We start from the raw sequence: 22,529 nt of genomic DNA, 5'->3' as shown, positions 1-22,529 counted from the left end.
CTATAGCAAATTCATGGCTTTGAGTTTATTGTTAGGGTGTTTTCTATATTTTCTTTAGAAATAGCTGAGAGGACAGACAACAGTCCAGATTGCCTTACATGGATAGTTGGTTTTCAAGACATCAGAAATCCACAGAATTGACGTTACAAACATTTCTGTATTAATGTTCATTTTGATTAGAAACCTGTTTGCTCCTGACAGCTTCCAGTCTTGGATTCTAAGAAGAAACTGAGCATCTTTGGAGTTATTCCAATTGTGGTGAGTCAGCCACTAGGCAAGAATTGCCTCTTTCCATCTACAGACAAATCACTGTTCAGAAAAGGACACACTTGTGGAATAGTCAACTGATTATATCTGCCAAGACAGAGTAATCAGTAATCAGCCCTTAATAATTCTGCATCACTAGGTCTGTCAGATGATCCTGGGCCAGAAGGCTGAAGATCGGATGCTCCAACGTTCTGTAGTATAGGGACTGTCCAGGTGTTAGGTGGTCTCTATAAATTGGCTATGTTTTAGAAGCTATGCTTTGTGCTTCCCATAATTTCAGTTAACTCAGTCATTCTGGATTTCTGATAGGGTTGAAAACTTATAGCCTCATAGCCAATCCTTGCTATTTACTTTGAGAGAAAAGATTTGAGAGGATGGTTTTCAGCTGACATTCATTCCAAAGCCAAAAAGAAAAAAAAAAAAAAAAAAAAAAGCCAGGTTCAGAACTAAGTCTTTTATTTAGGAGAGACAACAGAGGTTCTGCTTAGTCAACAAAATGATGGACTGGGTAGTAGGTCTATCTTGCACCTTACTGACATAAATTGGTATAGTTATGCTCTAACTGTATTTTGAGAGAAAAGTTTTATTTTAGCAGGAAGGGTGATATGTAGGAGGAGCTAAGGTGGGAGGAGTAAGGAGAGGAGGAGGAGGAGAAGGAGAGGAGGAGCTAGGTGATGAGAGAGAAAGAGAGAGGTGGGCCAGACATGGAGGCAGATGTTCACGTCTCTGCCAGTCAAAGATAGTTGATATATCTAGGTTGGGTATTAGGTTACACTTCTGATTGATATTGAGCATTACCAAATTTATAAAGCCATTGGTTAACATTTTAAAAATTGTATATATATATAAAAAAAGAGTTAACATAAAATCAGAGTTCTGAGCCAGTCCTGACAGCCAGTGCCCTATAATCTGAGCATCTGATAACATGACTTGGGCAGGAGGGACATGAAATCAAGGCCAGTCTAAACTATTTAGGGAGACCCTGGCTCAAAAATAAATAAATAAATAAATAAATAAATTTAAAAAAATAAAATAAAAAAAAAATAAAAAGCAGTTACTATTCATAGTACACATGAATGAAAATGTCCTTACAGCATTTTACCCTCCTGAGGCAAGTGTATAGCACAGAATTTGTTACATGTAAATACACAAAGCCTTTTATTCTTGTATAACCTAGCCCATGACAACTCCTGCTTTTGTTTTGCGAGTCTGACCATTTTAAATGGCCTTTATATGGTACAATGGCAAAGCATCTATCCCGCTTTTTAAAGTAAGGACCCAAATCCATTTCAAGAGGGTTCTGACATCGAGAATAATGACCTCCTAAAGGCTCTCACATTGGAAATAACTATTTATTTAGCGTATTTCATACAGTTAAGTTTTAGGTGATGATAAAAATCTTGAAGACAGAAACTTCTTGAATACTAATTATGAATCTAAGAAACAAGAGAGTATAAATGTTGACAAAATGAACAGAGAACAAGGGTTATGGTATAAGACCACCATAATGTCTATCAATATGGACTGTAGAAGTTTTGGAAGAGAAAAAAAGGGGCAGACATTGTATGGGAAAAAAATATAGCTCCAAATATCCCAAATTTGTTGAACAATGAATAGAAACATCCAGAAACCACCATGAACTCCATGTAGAAAGAACTTAGAGCTTAGCCACCACTGTAGAAAGCAGATTCTCTATGGCCTAACACCTCTGTACTTCAGTATTCTCCTCAAAGAACTGAAGCATGGTCACAAAGTTCTATCTGTACACCCACACTGATGGCAGCACTGTTCATGCATGTGGCCCATATGTCCAATGATGGATGAATAGATACATGTGGAAAATACATATAGTGGGGTATCCTTTACTCTTGTTTCAAAAGAAGAGAATTCTAACATACACTATAAAATAGATAAATTTTACGGGCATTATGCTAAGTGAAATAAGTTACATACAGAAAACAAATACTATATGACTTGTAATAGTTATAATGAAATAGAAAGTCACAATTAAAAAGACAGAAGGCTAGTGGTTGCCAGGAGAATTTGCTAAGAACTTATTTTAATGAGTACAAATTTCAAAATGAAAGACTGTAGAGAAAGATGAGTAGCATACAACTAAAAATGGCTAAAACAGAAAATTTCACATTATACATATTTCAACACACACACACACAAATAAAAACAAAAGTACATCAAGCAAGATTCAATCTTAGAAGCCAAACTCCAATGATTTACTTTACAGAGTACAAGATTAAGAGCTTAGTGGCTGTTCAAAGTCACACGACTAGTCTGGCTGCAATAACTTCTGGATTCAAGTTTTCTGAATCCCACTTTTAAATTTACCACTTGTGTTGATCTACTTATAATACAGGAAGGAATAAACAAATATATTCAAATAGTGTTTTTATATCACCCACACAGTCTATAATCTACTTTATCCTAGAATGTTTTAAAAGATCATTAAGTCTTAAACTTTTTAAATTATTATTATTATTATTTTGGTCTTTTTCTTTACCAAATGTCAATTAACATTTACCAAGTTTTAAGGGAAAGGTGTATGTAGGCTGATGGCTCTTATACCCTAAGAAAGTTTCTCATACAATTTTGTCATACTTGAAATATGTTCTGTTGATTTCATGATAATATGCTAGAAATAGTTAAATTAATCCTTGGTATGCAGGTGAATTTGTATTAAGTATACTATAACATGCCACTAGTAAAATAAAAATGTTAATAAGTAAATTTTGACAATTCTACATATAGTCATTAAAGCTTAGCATTACTACAGAATAAAATATGGGTAATATAAAGATGCCCTAATCATTGTAGTTTATTGATCTACCATAAAATGAGTTTATTGACAAAACAGTTTTCTTGTAAACAAATCATTAGAAAATACATATCTGCATTACTATTAGCTGAAATTCAGAAATTCAACACATGCTCAGTAACTTTGTGGTAGTCCACTGAAATGCTTACAGAAATGATACTTAGTGACCCAGAGGCCCAGGGCACCCAGACGCCATTCCACAGGGCACAGGTAGAGGACGATACCCAGAGGCCCACCTGCTGGTGGCTCAACTGAAGTGGGAGCCACTAAGATGTGCAATTATGTGGTGGACAGATGGGAGACAAAGAGAAGCAGAACAGTTTGGACATTATGAGGAGAGGGAGAACTGGAGACCTGAGGGTGGAAAGGAATAGCCTACTGTGAACTGCCACCTGAGGCCATGGTGGAATTTCAGTCCATGCTGCTGCTGAGGTCCATGTCTGGGTCTGTGGCCATATAGCAGCAGGAGTCTGTGTCTATGACCGTGACTCATATTACCACTAAAGACCCTGTGAAGGCCCCTGGTCTGGGCTGCCACCTGGGAGCATGTTGACGATGTCCAAGAGCTGTGTAGAGCTGACCCTGCCCCTCTTGCAGGTCGCAGTACTTGGGAGAGCAGGCCCTGTACCTTACCTGGGCAGCACAGTAGAGCTGCCCTTATGGTGAAACCGCAGGTGAGTCAACTCTGAGCGTGTAAGAGAAGGAGAGGTGGCCCAGCCCCTTGCTAGCTACAGCACATGGGAGAGCAGCCACACCTTGACTGGGCAGCACAGTAGAGCTGGCTCAGGTGGCACAGGTGCAGGTGGGCTGGGCCTGAGGGCATGAGAGCAGAACTGCTGACCCTGCCCCTTGCCAGCTGTAGCACTGGGGCAGTACTGGAGAGCTTACCCTGGTGGTGTGGATTCAGGAGAGCTAGCGGGCTGACCAGCTCAGTTATTACTTAGGCCAGACATCCAGGGCTTTGAGTTAGTCTACCCCAACATCTACCTCAACTACAAACTGCTAGAGCAGTTCTGTAGAACAAAGCTGCAGGATCTCCATGACACAGGGCAACAGCAGGATATGAAGAGGAGTCCTGGTGAGGATCCAGTATTGATGGTGTAGCAGATGCCAGAGGCCTTGAAACAGACCAATGACTCACTGCAATGAACACTTGCAAGTAAAGATATGTTGGCAAAAGGGTAAATATTGTGGGACACATTGTGCCACGCTACAGCTTCCACAACGAGATTTTTTTATGCTTTTTTTTTTTCTTTTGGGAGAGAGGTTGCAACGGTAGGGGGGAATATGAAGGGACGTGGAGATGACTGGGATTGGAATACATGTTATTAAACTCACAAAGAATCAATACAAAGTTTTTAAAAATATAATTACAAATGCTTTAAATTTCCAGCTTTCTCTCTTTAAAAGTTTTAAATTTGTTCTCTGAGAACAAAGCAAACAGAAACGTCACATCCAAACCTATTTTAAACCAAATACTCTCTCAGGCTAGGTGTCACATATGTTTCAAATCCAATGTTTTTTTTTTTTTTTTTTTTTTTAAACACACCGAAAATTACAGAAAGTTTATTTTTAATAAGTTACCCAAAATGAATTCCCTCCAAATCCTTATTTTCCCCTTCAGGTTTTGGTGTCTAAAACAGGCATTTCTTATATAGAAGTTGGAAATGCATTATGATTTCTACACAGATTATTATATGCTTTTATTTTTTTTCTTTAGACTTTTAGAGAATGTTGAGAAGCACAGCACGTATCTTACTTGATTCAGATTTTAATTTTTTCTTCTAATGTTTCTGAACATCCATAATTTTAGAAATAACATTAAATTAGATCTAGTACCCAAGAACATAAAAAGCTGTGTGCTGATGTCCTTTTTGTAAACTAGCACACTACCTTCATGAAACCTCCATAAATCCTCCCCCTATAAGTCACCCCCAGATTACTCACACACCAACTGTTAGAATACAAATGCTTTGTTGGTAGTTGTTATACTGTATTGTTTAGGGAATTACCACTAGGAAATAAAAAGTTTATATACTTTTCCTTGCAAACATCTTTGCATTAATGTTGATCAAATCCGCCAATATGGAACTTGCTGAGCTGGAAGGCCAACCACATTAAGTGGTTGAATTCACACTTTACAGGGAAATGTAATTCCTATTTTAACTGTTAGATTTTTTTTTTTTTTTTTAAATTTAAGACCTTTATTAACAGGTGCTTGCAGTTTGTTGACTTTTTTGGAAAAAAAAAATCAAGTTGTAAACTTTATTACAAATTAAAAATGTTCTTACAAAAACTTCAACTTGACCAGATTTAAAAATCGATAAAGGTATATTGAGAAAAACCAGGCCTTTTTTTTTTCTTAAAAAACACATTTGTCATTACCAAAAAGAGACATCTTTAGGTAAAAATAATAAAAAACCCATGCTGCATAGAGAATGCAGATAGTTCTAATGTTATCTGGTCAACGGACAAAAAGCAAGCACTTAAGGTCTTCAGCTGCAATCTTTGTTCATTTCTTCTTGCTGGATGACCAAACCGGATGATGGTAGAGATGGTAAGCCGGCTTTACTCAGCCCGCCTGCTCACCCTCAGGAGTTGCTCACTCTCAGGAGTGGACTAATTCTCAGCTGGTGGATCCGCTGCTTTTGTCTCTTTTCAACCTTGTGGTTTAGGGTTCTCAGGGTGTCTGCATCTCCTTGATTTTCTTTGTCCTCTTCACTGCCATCCTCTCTAGGTTGTCTTTGGCCAGGAGGGCCTCTGCGGAATCATGGTCTGTGACCCGGATACCTACTCTGTCTCAATAGTCTACCTAGCTCTCCTGCACCCTGGTTGTCAGCACCCTCCATCACTTCTCTTTGCACAGGGGGGTTGGAATACTGTGGTCTCTGCATGCATGTAGTAAGGTGGGAACCTTCGCCTGCAATCTGGCCGGCATTGTTGGGCATGGCCTTCAGGAGTGGACCCCTGCGACACGGAGAGTGTCTATAATGATTATGGTCTGCTGTGTATTTACAGCCATGAACTGGAACTCCACCAGGGCCTATAACCTTTGCTGCCTCCGCACCCTTTTCTCCTTCAACATCAAACTCCAGTCTCTCCAGCACTGCGAAGTTACTTCATGGGGTAGTGGTTCTTTATGTCAGTCTGGTGTACAAATACGTCTTCCTTGGTCTCATTCCTGTGGACGAAACCGTATCCCTTCCTTACATTGAACCATTTTACTGTTCCCAAAACCTTCATTGTGATGACCTTCTTGTCCCCGCCAGCGGAAGCTGTGAGGCCGCTGCCCGTGGAGCCGGGCTTGGTGTTAGTGGCACTGAGGGCGGCAGTGGGGGCAATGGGCGGCTGCTGGGCCTTGGCCTCACTGCTCATGGTTGTGGGGATGGCGACTAGACTAGGCCAGCAGCGGCGGTGGTGCTCCTAGGGATTTCTGGGCTCAGCTCTCCGCTACCGCTACAGCTCGAACTCTAGATGAGATTGTTATGTAGCCCAGGCTAGCCTTGAACTTTCAATCTTTCTGCCTTAGCCTCAAGTAACCTTCAATGCACTACCACAGCTGGCTCACTAATATACTCATATATTAGGATATATTCACCAGGCTGGACTCAAACTCAAGAGATTTGCCTGCCTCTGCCTTCACTATATCTGGCTAGAAAACTAGGACTTCTAAGACTTTCACTTCAAGATTTCAGGCTTGGTAGGTACACAGACAATTACATGCAAATTTAAATTTAAAGTAATGAACTCAGCACTGAAGTGCTAAGGTAGCCACAGACAAAGACTACTGAGTGGATATGGCTGTGTTCCAATAAAACGTTACTTAGTAAAACAAGTGGCCAGACTGTAGGTCAATTTGATGACATTTGCCCCAGGCAAACATTTCTTTTCACTATATTACCTTCAGTAATCATACCATCCCCTTTCTTTGTATCTGGTAGTTGCTCCAAGGAACACTCCTCACTTAAATGGTAAAGGACTCCCACTACTCACTGTCTGTTGACAGGATCTCATGTATTCCAGTGGGGCTTCCAACCTGTTATGTAGCTTAGGATGACCTTGAATTGCTAACTTTCCTGCCTCTGTCTCCAAAATGAGATTAGAGACGTCCCCACCACACCTGCTTGAAGTGGTATGAGGAATGGAACTCAGAGCTTTATGTGTGCCAAGCAAACATAAAATGCTTTAAGAACCCATAAAAATGTTTTTAGGTACAAATCTGTAGAGACTCAGAAATAAAAATGTTTAAAAAAATAAACATTAAAATATGTTTGAAAACATGTCAGGGTACAATTACATTTTATTAAACAATCTTACCTTAATCAAATGAAAGAATCAAAATCTTAGTACATTTCTGGCTTCAATTCAAAAAAATATTTGAATCAAAACTTCAGTTTCTTGCTTAATTCCTAGAACAAAATGAAAAACCTTTAAGCAAGGTTCTGGTTACAGATAAAATATAGCAAATACAACACTCCAGCTATCCCACTATTGAATGTAGCTCTAAGACCTGGATAAAATGACTAGATTAGAATACATGGGAACCCTAAAAAGTGACGGCAACAGGCAGATCCTATACAAGACCAGAACGCAAAGCACTGTTTTAGAATGGCCCTCATTTTGTTCTCTTCTAGTATTGTCCAGCCAGAAGTGTATATAGCCCAGATGAAAAATCTCATGTTCCAGCTGTGACTGAAGAGGTAAATCTTTTCACAAGGAAGTATAGGACGAACACACACACACACACACCTCCTCCATCTTCACCCCAGGCATCTGTGGGAGCAATAGCAATAAAGATCATGAGTCTAAAACTCAGGGGCAAGGGAACCTCGCTCTCTGGTCACAGGTGCTACAGTCCCAAGAGGATACAGGGAATCCTTAGTGTGTATGTGGCTCCGCCCCCATCCCCTTCGATATCCTCCTACTGCTTAGTCCTGAAGATGAACACAGCTTCAGGAAGCATACCTTAACTAATAAAGCGTTTCCTTTCTGATCAGAGATTGGAAAAGGGGAGCCCAGAGACCACTAAACAAGGAGACAAACACTGTGGCAAAATACCATACTGTAGGTGCACCATGAAATATGGTGGGATTACAGACTAACAACCTGCCCAATGTTGAAAATATACTATAAGATGTATTTAGTACACCTAGCCTACTAAATACCTCAGCCTAGTCTATATGCACTTAGGCTACTACTTGGGCCTCAAGTAGGTGAAATCTTCTAATAAAAGCCTATTTCAAAATGAAGTGTTAAATATCTTGTGATTTACTGAACATTATACTGAAAGTGAAAACCCAGAAAATGTGCATGCTTTGCTTTATACTATGACAAAGTGGAGAAGATCCCAGATCTAACCACCATAAATGGAGGACTGTTTGGATTGAATGATAAATCAACATATTAATTGTATATACTGATATAAATGACTAAAAGGGGGGGGGGAACTTCCTTAAACACATTCATTTGCTTTTCCATGACATGAAACTTCATTGCCCCAGCCCAAGTATGGGCTGAATTCAGTAACTCATTTCCAAAGGTTAGGATACAGAAAGGCAAAACTATTTTGCTGTGGAAAAATTGAGCAAACACTACTTTCTACAAGTAGTACTGCCTTCATGTACTTACTCCCAGAAAAGTGTGAAAGGACACTTTTGTTTCTGTGTTGCTATTTTCTAAAACCCACACTTTAATCATGAGTAAAAGTGCCAGACAAAGCATGAGATACATTCTACAGAACACCCAGCTAGTACTCAGAATAATTAAGGTCATGTAAAGCAAAGACAGACAGGAAACGGTCACAGACTATAGGAGACATTCCACAAAAGTCACATGGAATCTTGGACTAGGAGGAAACTAGTGAGGAATGAGTCTGAGACACAAAGACGCTGTTAACTTGACTACTTCTAGAATTAACTAAGCCCAAGCAGCTGGGTACACCTGTGAGGGATTTTCTTCTAGATTGGATCACTTGAGGTTTAGAAGACACCCTACATCTGGGCCATACTTTCTGGTGGCAGCCTAGAGAAAAGACATGGAAGAAGGAAGCTTTCACCTTTTGCCTGCTTACCCCCATCTAGCTGGCAAATTCATTCCTTAACTGGTATTAGAGCCTACTTCTTTGGGATCCCAATGTAGATTGAAGGTCAGTTGAGACATTCAGCCTCCTAGACCAAACGAGTATTATTCTTGGATTTTCCATCAGGAAGCAACCACTGCTGGACTATCAGGATCACAGCTTGTAAGTCACTCTAATAAATTGTGTGTGTGTTCGTTTTCATCAGTTCTGTTTCTCTATAGAACCCCGAATAACTTAACAAATCTTAAAGCAAAAATGTTAGTTTGATGCAACTAATAAAACTTAGTTGGTGCCGGGCGGTGGTGGCACACGCCTTTAATCCCAGCACTTGGGAGGCAGAGGCAGGCGATTTCTGAGTTCGAGGCCAGCCTGGTCTACAGAGTGAGTTCCAGGACAGCCAGGGCAGAGAAAACCTGTCTCAAAACAACAACAACAACAACAACAACAACAACAACAACAAAACAAAACAAACAAACAAAAACAAAAAAAAACCTTAGTTGGCCTAGTGGTATACACCTGTAATTCCAGTTACTTGTGAGGCTGAAGCAGGAAAAAAAAAATCACAACTTACAGGCCAGACAGGATTATATAGTAAAATCCCAGCTCAAAGACAAAACAACCCCAATAGAATAATACAAAAAAGCCTATCTTGTGGGACATGGATAGGACTCAATTTGTAAAGTGCTTCTATGCAGACATGAGGACCAGAATTGAGATCCCTAGCATCCAAATAAAAAAGCTGGCATGACCCAAATGCTTGGGGGAGGGGCATGCAGAGATAGGAAGACCCTTAGGGCATTCTGACCAGCCAGTCTATCCAAAATGGTGAGCTCTGGGGGCAGTGAGAGATTTGTCTCATAAAGGAACATAGAGCAATGGAGACGTGCAGGTGCTCTGGCAAATGCATATGCATCCCCAACTCCCATCCTCCACATACACTCCTAACTTACAATAGGTAGAAAGGTGTGTGTATGGGGGGGGGGGTGTTATTACACAGAAAACATTCTGACAATGAAAAACAATACTTCATTTGCTTTTTTATTATGGGAGAAAATAAGAGTTTATTATTAGGGAAAGCAAGGGGTTTGAGTAAATAGGGGGAGGAAAGCAAGCTGATTAAGTGGGAAAGGGATTTCACAAGTAATTACACTGTTGTTTATTTTATCTCCACTCAGGAAGCAGAGCTATAAGCTTCCAATAAATGATTATTACATTACTCATATATGATTATAAAACATCAATGTCTACACAGTATAATAATGAAATAAAATTAAATACACTGCCCCATGTCTCAACTTTCTTCATATCATTTAATCTTTTATTATTCTTTATTCTACTTATTTTAAAAAATAATATTCAGCCAACTACTTCTATTTAAGGCAAACTCAGTTCTCTCCTGTGCTGCTAACATTAGCAACAATTTCACAGAGCCATTCTTTTCTCATCAGCATTTGTACTAACTTCAAATGGAAGACAAGGGTCGGTGAGGAAGAGCTCTCACCCAAGGCTTCTGTTCTAAGATTACATTCAATTAGAAATGAAATGGTATGCTTCAATAATTTAGGTTTGCTCCACAAATACATGGTGAGGAAGTGATTTACATTAGTTACTGAATTCTCTTTAACCAAAGTTCTCTATGTGTGGTATTTGGAAAAACTCAACAAGCTCAGTTTAGCATCATCATCCGTTCATACAGTTCCTACTCGAAAGCCACGGCCATGGTATTGTTTCACACGATCTCGCCAGATGTTCAATTTACTTTTAAAAAGGCTATTTTATAACCAAATCAGACGCCCCAAAATCAAAGACACCTGCCAACAGCTTCTACCAGGGTTGGTACATCCTAGCTGTCTGTTTCTCTGTGGCACTGGATGTGTTTAAGTAGCTTCTATATTTTAATGTTCAGAATCACAGAGATTTCACTCCCTTCTCCAAAGAATCAAGAAAACTTCAATCATTATTTCTTCTTCCTTCCCTTTTCTTTCTTGTATAGGACCTATGACACCAAACTTCTCTTTGTCTTTAGTGCTTACAGTAATGTCAGCATATAACAGCCATTTGAATACTCTAACATAGTCAATTAGTGAACATTTAATCAGAGAAATAAAACAAGACAAACTCCTGTGACCATGGAAATTACTGAGTAAATACAGTTGACCTTTAGAAGATGCAAGAGGCAGTGGGAAAGAAGGGCAACACACAGCTGCTCAGAGTGGGCTATGACCTCATCTGTGGCTGCATAACTCAAGTGGAGGTCACAAAAACTTTGGCAACAGTAAAAGATTCTGCATGTGCAACAACAACCAAGGCTTCATTCAAAACCCAACAAGCAATGATCCCAGAGTGTTTCTGGCAGTGTTCTCGGACTCCAATGCAGCCATGGTCTGGAAAACAACTTCATGTCATACAGTGCCAGTATACACACTGCCTCAACACCTAAGCTCAGATTCTAAACCACTGTGCTATGAATTGCAGTATTCTACATATACATAAAAACTTTCCTGCTCTTACAGAAACACAATGGTTTAATCATGGAACTCAAGGAATTTTAGTATTTTCCTATCATTTATCAGCACAGAAGCATCAAATTAGTATATCTTTGTGTTACATTGGGCTACAGTATTTTATTTAAACAATTTAAACAACTGTTGTTTGAACTCATTGTCTAGAGTTTCTTTTTTAAAATGTTGAATATTATTTTGGAATGGGAGTATACAAAATTTCCAACAACTTCTGAAATGACCCTAAACCTACTTCTGTCATTTTGTACTAGGTATTTATGTGAAGTGATATTCTCTCAACATTGACAATTATAAAATCAAAATACTGATCACCTCTGAATAAAGATAAAATGCTCTATGCCCTAGAGTGTCAAATATTTATATAAGATTTAATTCTTATAGGAAAAAAGATAAATATCTCATTAGTATGCTACTTTGCTTTCATCTCTAATGAATGGCAAAATTATATGTATACCAAGGAATTGTTTTAAAATAAATATATGGTTATCATTAAATGTCTGAATTGTACACATTTTAAATGTGTCTCATGAAATCTTTTGCCAAAAAGAGGTTATAAATGGAAAAAGTTTAAGCAGCTCTGATGGACAATAAGCTAAGGTTACAAGGTAACTGCTTTGTATCATAAGAGTCTTTAAAAAATTCTAAACTGGGGAGACTAAATGTATCACCCAAAAACAGTGGACCTCTCTCATTATTATTGTTACCACAGGATTCTACTTTTCTTCAAGGTCCTTGTAATTAGAATTCCTACACATGAATCCAATCCAACAGGACACTACAGTTTCTTAGCCACGGAGGTACTAAAAAGAAGTTCCTATTTCACAAGCACCCTTTAAAGAATGTAACACATTAAATCATCTGTCTCTATCAAAATGAAGACATCAATTGCCTTCCTTCACCCAAGTTAATACCTTAACAGTAACACAGCAGAGTTTGATCTGCATGAAAGTAAATCCAATGAGTTTTCCATTCACTATTCCTGAAGTCCTTCTTTCAGAAATGAAGCTCTGTATCTACTTCAGCTACTTATGAGAAACACAGATAGTCAGATCATTGAGAATTTATCCACAGAGATAGAGAAACACCTCAGGCAGTAAAGCACTTGCTTTAACTTGAGTTTAGTTCCCAGAACCCATGTAAAAGAAAACAGGACTTGCTGACATATGTTTGTAATTTCTGTCTTAGGGAGGCAGGCAGACAGGTGGATCTCTGAGGCTCAGTGGCGAGCAAGCCTTGTGTACTTGGTGAGTTTCAGGCTAGTTAGTGAGAAACTGTCTCAAAAAACAAAGTGGATAGATAGTTCTAGATGTTGATACAAGATCCATACAAGATACAAGATACAAGATCTGGGATCCATATGCACATGTACAACATTCTCTCTCTCTCTCTCTCTCTCTCTCTCTCTCTCTCTCTCTCTCTCTCTCTGTGTGTGTGTGTGTGTGTGTGTGTGTGTGTGTGCATACATCAAAAAATTGTAACCTTTAAATTGCAAAGAATCAAGAAGGAATTTAGGATAAACAGCTTAGTATGTACCAAAATTAAGAATGAACCTTATGCCTTAAAGGGTCCACGCGATATTTATACATTTATGTATTATAGATCAAACTTGCTTTATATTTATATTATAGCTACTTGCTAACAGCTCTGATAAAAAGTTCTGTGATGCCACATTTGTAATTAATGTCTGGGCAGATTATCTATAAATCTCATATATCTATCCTTACTCCAAACTATTGCTAAAGATCCCCACTATTGCTTTGGGATCACTGAGAAAACTCAGAATATTCTATCTGTCCTTTAAAGTCTTGGAACAACTAATGAGAATCCTGTAATTTCCTCACTGAGGAGGCAAATGGCAGCTCACTGACAGCAGTGGTGAACTAACATGTGATGAAGATAGAAGCTTTAAGATCAGCAAACAGACAGTAAATCCTATTATTTTAAAAGCCAGGCCATTTACAGAAAAGCCATACTGAGAAACTACCACTACTGCTGCTTCTGCTGCTGTTTCTTCCTCTTCCTCCTCCTCCTCTTCTTCATCCTCCTCCTCCTCTTCCTCCTCCTCTTTCTCCTTCTTTTTTTAAAGACAGGATCTCACTTTGTAGCCTTTAGCTGGCCTGGAATTTGATATGTAGACCAGGTTGGCTGCAGACTCACAGAGATCCCCTCTCCAGTGCTGGGATTAAAGGCCTATTCTGTATCATCCATTCTAAGAAGATAATCTGCTTCTGGGTTGGCGATTCTTCACTGTTGAATACTGCTTTCAAAGGCACTGCTGATTTTTTTTTTTAAACTGAGTTAACTCCTTGCTAGATGTTGAATGGGAGAGAGGGGACTTTGCTAATTTATACAGTAACAATTATTTGTAGAATTACCGTGTGTGTGTGTGTGTGTGTGTGTGTGTGTGTGTGTGTGTGTGTGTGTGTGTGTGTACTAGCGCGCGGAGTGTACATGCTCATGTCTGAGTTAACTCTGTATGTAGGTCAGGCTAACCTGAATCTTGGAGACTTGCCTATCTCTACCTACCAAGTTCCGGTATTGAAGGTGTATGCCACCACATGAGCTGCTCTGCTGTTCTTAACTCTTCTACTTCACACTCCCACACTTATCCTTTAGGAAGGAAAAAGCGAAACCAAAACCAACCTCCTGTTTAAGAGAACAACCTGGAGCCACAGAACTCTGGAGGTTGAGGCAACCTAAGCCACAGTGCAATCCAGTGTCAAAAGGGAGAGGGGAAGGGAAGGAAGGAGTGTTAAGAGGTGTAGGAAGAAGGGAAGGTGTGCCACAAACCAATCAGAAATTAGCATTTTAGTCACAATATCTGAAGAGCACCACAGAGAGGCTACACCAAACTACAAACATTTTGTTCCTTGCCACAAACCCAAGAAATGTATTACAAAAGAATCCTGTTACAGATTAGACTGATTTACGTTCAAAGCTAGGGCTTTTATTTCTAAGTCGGGAACAACCTCTTTGCCTCTTTGTATTTACACACTTTCTCTAAAATATTAACAACAACCTCACAAACAGTCTGTTTAACAGTAATTAGAATTTATCTAGTTAACACAACAGCAAAGCCTGCCACAACACAGATGGCAGAAGACTTTCTCCTTTCCTCATCAGTGTCAAAGAACTTCTATTTCATGATTAAGAAGTCTGCACGCAGTATTTACAAACTACAAACTAGTGACAGAATTACTTTATTGGGAAAGTCTACACAGTAAAATTCTTGATTATTTCTTAACACAAAGACTTTTTTCTTACAACCCTGGCCAAACCCATCCAAATACAAGATTAAAGAATCAGAATGGACAGTCTGCACTGTTGATTTGACTCAGGTCTTTAAAGTACACCAATTCCCTGAAAAGCACAAGTCCCCAAATTCTGCTGCAAAGAGAACTGTCTCAGCAGCATTCAAAAATATCAGTGTGCAAATTACAGTCTAAACTGAAGTCTGGTATGAGACAGGGAAAGTTCTTAAGATTCTAAGCAGTTACGTAAGGCTCATTCCTGGCAATTATAATCTCAGGAGGCTTGGCATCTGACACGGACTCTGTCATGAGCAAGCCTGGGTACATCTCTATGTGACTATTTCCTCATCTGGAAAGTTATTTGTAATATTTAACATGCTGTGAGTCTAGGATGATATTTTTTAGTTCTCCTACAAAGATTGAACTGACTTCAACATATAAACTATGCCAACAGGGTGGGCAACAGTAACAAGAAACCATGGTCTGTTAAAAGCTTAGTTTTACAAGAAAAGATTATTTTACAGTATATATCAAGTTCAGCTATACTTCAACTGCACAGATTTTTATATATCCACCTCCTTCCAAGTTATAAAATAGTATCTATGTTGGATATGTATGAAAACTTGAATTATCTTAAAATATAACAATCTTTCAAATTTCTATAAAAGTATCTACATATTCTAATTTGAATAGCTTTCGTACTTTTGTTGAGCTCTTATAGATAAAATTTTTGTTTCTTTTCTTGGTGGTAGTGGCCTGACTGCTTTTACACTGGGTCTTGCTATGTATCTCAGGCTGGTCTCCAATTTGGCCCCCTCCTGACTCAGCTTCCACAATGTTAGGCACATGTCACTGGATATAGATCACTTTAACACAGTTAACTCATTTCATAAAAGGAATCACTAGAAACAAACAGGACCATGGGTACAAAGCATGTTATCTAATAGTTAAACCAAATTCTTACCAGTTCTCTCACAAATGAATGTTACCAGTTATGAATATGCTAGAAAAAAAAAAAGGCTAACTCATGCAACCAGATGAGTGTCTAATGGTACCAGTATCTGAAGACTGGGTGGCAAACTTCAAAGACGTACTTTATGATCTACCTGGTATTTACACATTTATGTAATCTCTTCTTCCTCCAGGAGTAGGACGAACCTCGCAATCCACTGACAACAACAACAAAATCAAATATGGCAGAAATGATAGAATGCCACTCTGTGACAAGGTTATTAAAGACTGATGCTCCTGCTACCACTCTCTATGCTGGGATTCTTTCTTGCCTTCTTGCTTGCTCTGACAAAGTCAGCTCCCAAGTTGTAAAATGTTTTACAGGCACACATGGTAAAGAACAGAGGTCTCTGGCCACAGGCAGGAATGAATAGTGCCAACCACCATATGAACAAGGAAGGAAGTAGATCCTTCCACAGCAAAATTGCCCATTCCCCTAATTTTTTTTTTAACACTGCTGGAAATCAACCCAGGGTCCTGCCCATACTAGGTAGGTGCTGTATCATCTAGCTACACCCTCAGCGTACCCACTTTCTCTTGAAACCCCCCTGATCACTCTTCCCACGTTCCCACTTTCTCTTGAAACCCCCCTGATCACTCTTCCCAAACTTGCCTAACGTTTTCCACATTGCTAATTAAAATGTCCTGGAGTTCAGGTCTTGAACCTCTCCTCTTTCACCTATGCTTACTCCCCAAGTGGTCTCCTCCAGACTTTAGACACAACATCTACTAACTGACATATCCCAAATTATGTATAATTTGGTCTTCTCACCACAACTGTTTGCCAATATATACAAGCACCTCTCAGCGTATTTTACTTGCACATCTAATATGCACTCAAGTTCAGAATTGAAGCCTTGACCATCTTCAGCACAATCCCACTCCATGCCGCCGCCTCTACCACCAGTCTTCCTCCTAGTAAAAGGCAACACCAAGGTTCCAGCTGCACAGGCCAAAAACCAGTTGGCTCTGTTCCTTGCATCTCCCCTCCATCCTACCTCTTATCCTTTAATGTTTTACTTAAAAATAAAACCCAACCTCTTAAAATTTTTCCACTTCTATGAGGCTCACATGGATTACTGCAATAGTGTCCTAAACTTTCTTCCTTGAACTCTCAAGTCTCTCTCGCCACTAAGAATAATAGGCCATATGGTTCCTCTGTTCAAAACTCCAATTGCATCATTCTCAGGTCAAATGGCAAAGTCCCGACAAGTTACTTCACTTCTCTGACTCTATAGCTCTCCTCTATCCTGATTCTAATTCAATTTATTGTCCCTTTCCTTCTTCAGACACTGCAGACAAACTTTCTACAGACGTTATTCCTGTATCTGGTAATCCCAGTGTCCTTGCTTCAGTAACCCATGTCAATTATTCCTTTTGAGGTTTCACTAGATGCCACTTTCACAAGCCTGCCTATCTCTAACCTCCATGTCTCTCAGCCCTCTCCACATTCCCTTTCTCACCCTTTTCTCTGTAGAATTTATTGCTGATACACTGTATTTTATCTTTTATTTTCTAACTCCATCTTTTAGAATGTAAGCACCATTAGAGGCATGCATTTAAGAATGACTATAGCAACCAATGGGATTCTTTCTCTATGCCAATACAGCAGAATATTATGAATAATTTTGAAGGTACCAAAATATTACATTCATACTTCAATCACTGCTTTACATTTTTGACAAGTTTAACTCCCTAATTATACTCATAGTAGCATTATATTAAGTTAGTTTGCATTCTTCTGAATACATACATACTAATTAGAAGAGGAATCAGTTCAGAATCAGACAATAAGCAACTGGATTGTTTTAATTTTTTAGGTCCAGAGAGATAGTTTGGTAGTAAGAAGACATGAGAACCTGAATTTGGATCCTTAGCATTCATACAAAAAGCCAGGTACAGCTGTGCATGCCCCTAACACCAGCATTGAAGAACAGAAAGTCAGATCCCAAAAGCTCTCTGATCAGCCCCCCTACCCTAAACTGTGAGCCTCTAGTTTGGAAACAGATTGAGAGTCATACAGAGAGATACCCCATATGCTGCTTTGGCCTTAGCATGTATGTATATAGGAACATGTACCCACACACTCACACATACATATTGCATACATATAGAAAACAACAATAATAATTTTTTATTGATAATCCAAGGTGGAAACTTCACATGCAATGTCACAGAATTCAACAGTTAAAAGATATTAAAGACTAGGAATTAAAAAGATAAACACTTTCAAATAATTTTTTTAAAAAGAACATTAAAAAACACTTAATTCTTTCATATTGGGTTTCATCTTCTACCAAAAACACCAATGTATTTACATCCATTTTCCAACCTAGGCATTATTTTCCGTTTTTTCAAAACTATCAGCGATAAAAGGAATACAATATTTAGATGAGAAGCTAAATCCAGTTAAAAGCAAGACTTGATTAAGCTGAGCTAATTTTATGAACGGTTTTTAACACTTGTGTTGTATAATTACACATTTCCAAAAATACTTTCATACCTCCGTTGTCATCTTCATACAGTATCTATTTCCCCATACCATCCAAATATACATGTGTTGCGGCCCAAGCTGCCCCACGTTTGGGGGCCAAAAATGTTGAGAACCGCACTACCCAACATTTGGGGGCCAAAATGTCTCAGACCGCTCTATCAATGTTGGAATCTGCACTGCCAAAAGCCTTGGGGGCTAAGTTGTTAGAGCCTACACTGCCTCAAGCTGCTCCAGTCTCTGGGTCGGGGTTCAGCAAGAGAGAGAGTGAGGACGGACTCAAAGAATGGAGACCAGACAGAGTGTGATTCAATCCAGTTTATTCTTCAGTCTCTCTTCCTAGTCCAAGTCCCAAGTCTTGAGTTCCTAGTCCCTAGTGCCTCCAAGTTCCAAGTTACTTCTTCCAAGTGCTAAGTGCCTAATGTCTAATTCCAAGTTCTTCCTCCAAGTGCCTAATACCTAATAATAATTCTTCCGAGTTCTCTAGTCCAAGTGTCTTCTTCCTCAATGCCTAATTCCTACTCCAAGTTGTACTGAACTCTTCTGCCTGCCTCTCACCTTTTATATGTCTCACTTCTAAGCCACACCTCTAAGTCACGCCCTTAAGTCATATCTTTAAGTCATGCCCTTAGGTCTTGTCTCTAAATCTGATCTCTAAGCCACGCCCTTGAGTCACACACCTTTAAGTCTCACACACTCAAGGGAAGATCCTAGGTATCTAAAGCAAAATGTTATCAGAGTATGCTCAGCTGTTGTAGGCTATTGTAATCAAGTCTCCTGTCAGGGTATATGGCTCAAGATGGCTGCAAGGATGATAGCCGCCTTCTGTTGGCTCCCCACATACATGATCTTTTGCATATGGAAAAATGTATCTCAGGTTTAACTAGTTTGCTCAAGTTTACAAAGTTATACACAGTCAAGCTGAACTATAATTGACTGAATTTTTTGTTTGTTTGTTTTAAGCCCACTGTTTTCTACTATAACATATTCCATTACTCAGTGACTAAGGATACCACTGCACAGGCCCACAAAGACTTACTTGATCATCTTAGCAGCTTCCTGAGTGGAATGGACATTTTCATATTCCTATTTATTATAAACATACTTTGTAGATGGTTTAAGTATAGTAATGTCCTTATTTTATAAAAATTAAAAAGTTCAGGAAGTCAGCATTAAAACCTGAGTGTCCACAGCAGTATAAACACAAGACTACTTCTGGACTGCCAAACAAGACCAGCTGCCAGCACAAGTGTTTGAGGAAAGTGGTTGACAGAAGCCATTCTGGCTCAAATCATTTTATTATGTTAGAGTCTCTATCTTCACCTGAATATATCAGCAATCCTGGTTGAAAATAAGAATAATAAATTATTTTGCCCTTCTCCCTAAAGACTTCAGCTCAGGTTCAGAAAAACAAATAGTTCCAAGATTTATTTCATCTGGACTTACTGTCTGTTCCCTTTACTATTCTGAGGGAGAGATTCCTTGAGCCTCCAATTTCATGAGCATCCCACGGCAAACCAAAAGCAGGAAAAGAGCCAAACGAGCCAAAAACAAAACATCAAAAAACCAACCAAACAAACAAACAAAACAAAACATCATGTAAGACTGAAATCGTGAATCTTCATGTCATTAGAGCCTGGTTTTACCCCATGCTAAAACTCCTCTTGGTAGAAATCGGGATTTCTGAATCCTAGCCAGTCTCCCAACTAATCTTAGCCCAGAAGGCATTAACTTGGGATGCTCGAACTACAAGATGGCTGCAAATCTACTGGGCAATACGCCCACATGAAATTCCTGGAATATAGCACATGTGTCAAGACCTATTCAGTTCTAGAACCAGGTAAGACTGAACTAAAAATAGGTAAGGTTTCTTAACACATGGCTTTGACTTTATTGGAAAGCACATGCTTCTACATGTACTCTTTTCTTTATTCCATTTCTCTGCCAATACTAAGAGACTGAGATACAATACCAGATTTTATTATAGCTCCTTCAGCAAAGGCATGGTGGAAAATGTCTGTAATCTCAGTACTTAGGAAGCTGACAGAAGAGGACTGCATGTTCAAGATAAACTTGGGATATATAATAAACACCAGGCCATCCTGGGCTACACAGAGATTCTGTAGAAGGGAAGGAGAGACAGTGGCAGAGAAAAATTATCAGTAAACCTGAAAACATGGAATAAAACTGTTCCAAGGGGTGGGAGACCAAAAAAAAAAAAAAAAAAAAAAAAACCAAACCTGAAATAAACAGTGTGTGACAGTTCTCCACAAATGAACAGACTCAATGATCCGTGGGAGCAGTATTAACAATTTAACATATGTACAATGGATACTTAAAAACAAAAATGGGGCAGTATTAGAAAAAATAGTAGAGGAAAACCCACTACTTTTGAGACTACACACTATTCTAAATTCAAGGAAGGCCTCAGAGAAGAAACAAAGACACTGATTCACACAAAATGCCTGTCACAAACTGCTAAAAAGGATGGCCAAATTATTAGTGCATTCCAAGGCTAAAAGGTGCATTACAAATAAAAAACAAGAGAATTATCATAGATTTCTTTTTGGAGAGAAGGAAAGAAAGTAAGATTGCTCCATGAAAGAATTTCATGTTTACTTAATTTCTAAGTTTCAATATTTTCTTTCACAAAATGGGAATACTAAAACTTATCAGGTTGAAGGGAAAATTAGATTATATAAATGTTAAATCCTTTGTATGCTTTTAAGTGGTAGCAAAGCCAATACATGTTAGCTCCTCTCTTTCATCAATACCTATATAGTTAATATAGAACCTCCTATGTAAAAAAAAGTATGCAGTGAAGATTGGTCTTTTTGGAATTTCTTTTGCCAGGTAACACTGGCAAACAAAAGTCAATACAAACAAAAAGTCAATACTGTCAACTTGACAATACTGTCAATTCAAGAAGCATATGTGCCTTGGTTCCCTAATGGCAGTTAAGATACTAAAGCTGTATTGATATTCTACAATTAATATATTCAGAACAGCATGAATATTAACCCAAGACATGAATTAATTAATTTTTAAAGTCAATTTTCTTCATGTTATCCTATTTCTATCCATCTTCAAATACAAAGTTTTACATTTCAGAGTTTCAGAGGTAAAATGTTATCTTTTTAGAACTAACAACAAACTTGCTTTTTTTCAGTGTGAGACCTCAAAACAACAAAGCTTTGAGAAAGAAAAAGAACACCGCACATAACAGACAACAGTCAATTGCTGAGATAAATAAAGGTAGCTCTCCAGGACATAAACCACATAAAGCAATGCAGCTCACAATCTATTCCACTGTTGACTTTTTTTAAAAAAGCTTTTAAATTTTATTAATTTTTTCCTTAATTTATTTACTTACTCACTTTACATCCCAATTGCAGCCCTCTCCCAGTCCCATGCTCATACTGCCCTCCCCACTTCCCTCTTTCCCTTCTCCTCTGAGAAGGGAAGGCCTCCCACCCCCAATGGGTACCAACCCACCCTGACACACCAAGATGCAGCAGGACTAGGCATATCATCTCCCACTGAGACTAGACAAGGCAGCCCAGCTAGGGGAAAAGGATCCTAAGGAAAGGCCACTGCTTCACTTGTTAAGGGACCCATGCAGAGACCATGCTGCACATCTGCTACATATGTGTAGGGGTTCTAGGTCCAGCCCCTGCGTCCTGTTTGGTTGGTGGTTCAGTCTCTGCAAGCCTCCATGGGCACAGGTTACTTAACTCTGTAAATCTTACGGTGTTCTTAATCTTACCTCCAGTTCCCTCAATCCTTTCTCCCGCTCTTCCAAGAGACTCCTAGACCCTGCCTAATGTTTGGCTGTGGGTCCCTGCATCTGTTTCCATCAGATGCTGGATGAAGCCTCTCAGAGGACATTTATGCTAGGCTCCTGTCTGCAAGCATAGCAGAATATCATTAATAGTGTCAAGGGCTAGTTCTCTACCATGGGGTGGGTCTCAAGTTGGGCCAGTCATTGGTTGGCCATCCTCTCAAATTCTGCTCCATCTTTATCCCTGCACATCTTGTATGCAGGACAAATTTTGGGTAGAAAATTTTGTGGGTGGGT

General features: G+C 38.9%; 1 protein-coding gene and 1 pseudogene across 2 annotated transcripts in view; both read right to left on the bottom strand.

The window, feature by feature from the left end:
• Positions 1 to 22,529, bottom strand: part of Glce (glucuronic acid epimerase) — a 72,733-nt gene that overhangs the window by 35,067 nt on the left and 15,137 nt on the right. The window contains exon 2 of one of the 2 annotated variants that reach the window (XM_076925338.1): positions 7,415 to 7,506. The exons of the other annotated variant lie outside the window; for it this stretch is intronic. The gene's annotated coding sequence lies outside the window, so the exon portion shown is untranslated. The remainder of the gene's footprint in view (positions 1 to 7,414; positions 7,507 to 22,529) is intronic. 2 annotated transcript variants of the gene reach the window in all.
• On the bottom strand, positions 5,479 to 7,311 carry LOC143439258 (Y-box-binding protein 1 pseudogene; annotated as a pseudogene).

Source organism: Arvicanthis niloticus, chromosome 26 (genome assembly GCF_011762505.2).
Source record: "Arvicanthis niloticus isolate mArvNil1 chromosome 26, mArvNil1.pat.X, whole genome shotgun sequence".
NCBI lineage: Eukaryota > Metazoa > Chordata > Mammalia > Rodentia > Muridae > Arvicanthis > Arvicanthis niloticus.
This window is presented reverse-complemented; position numbering and strand designations above follow the sequence as displayed.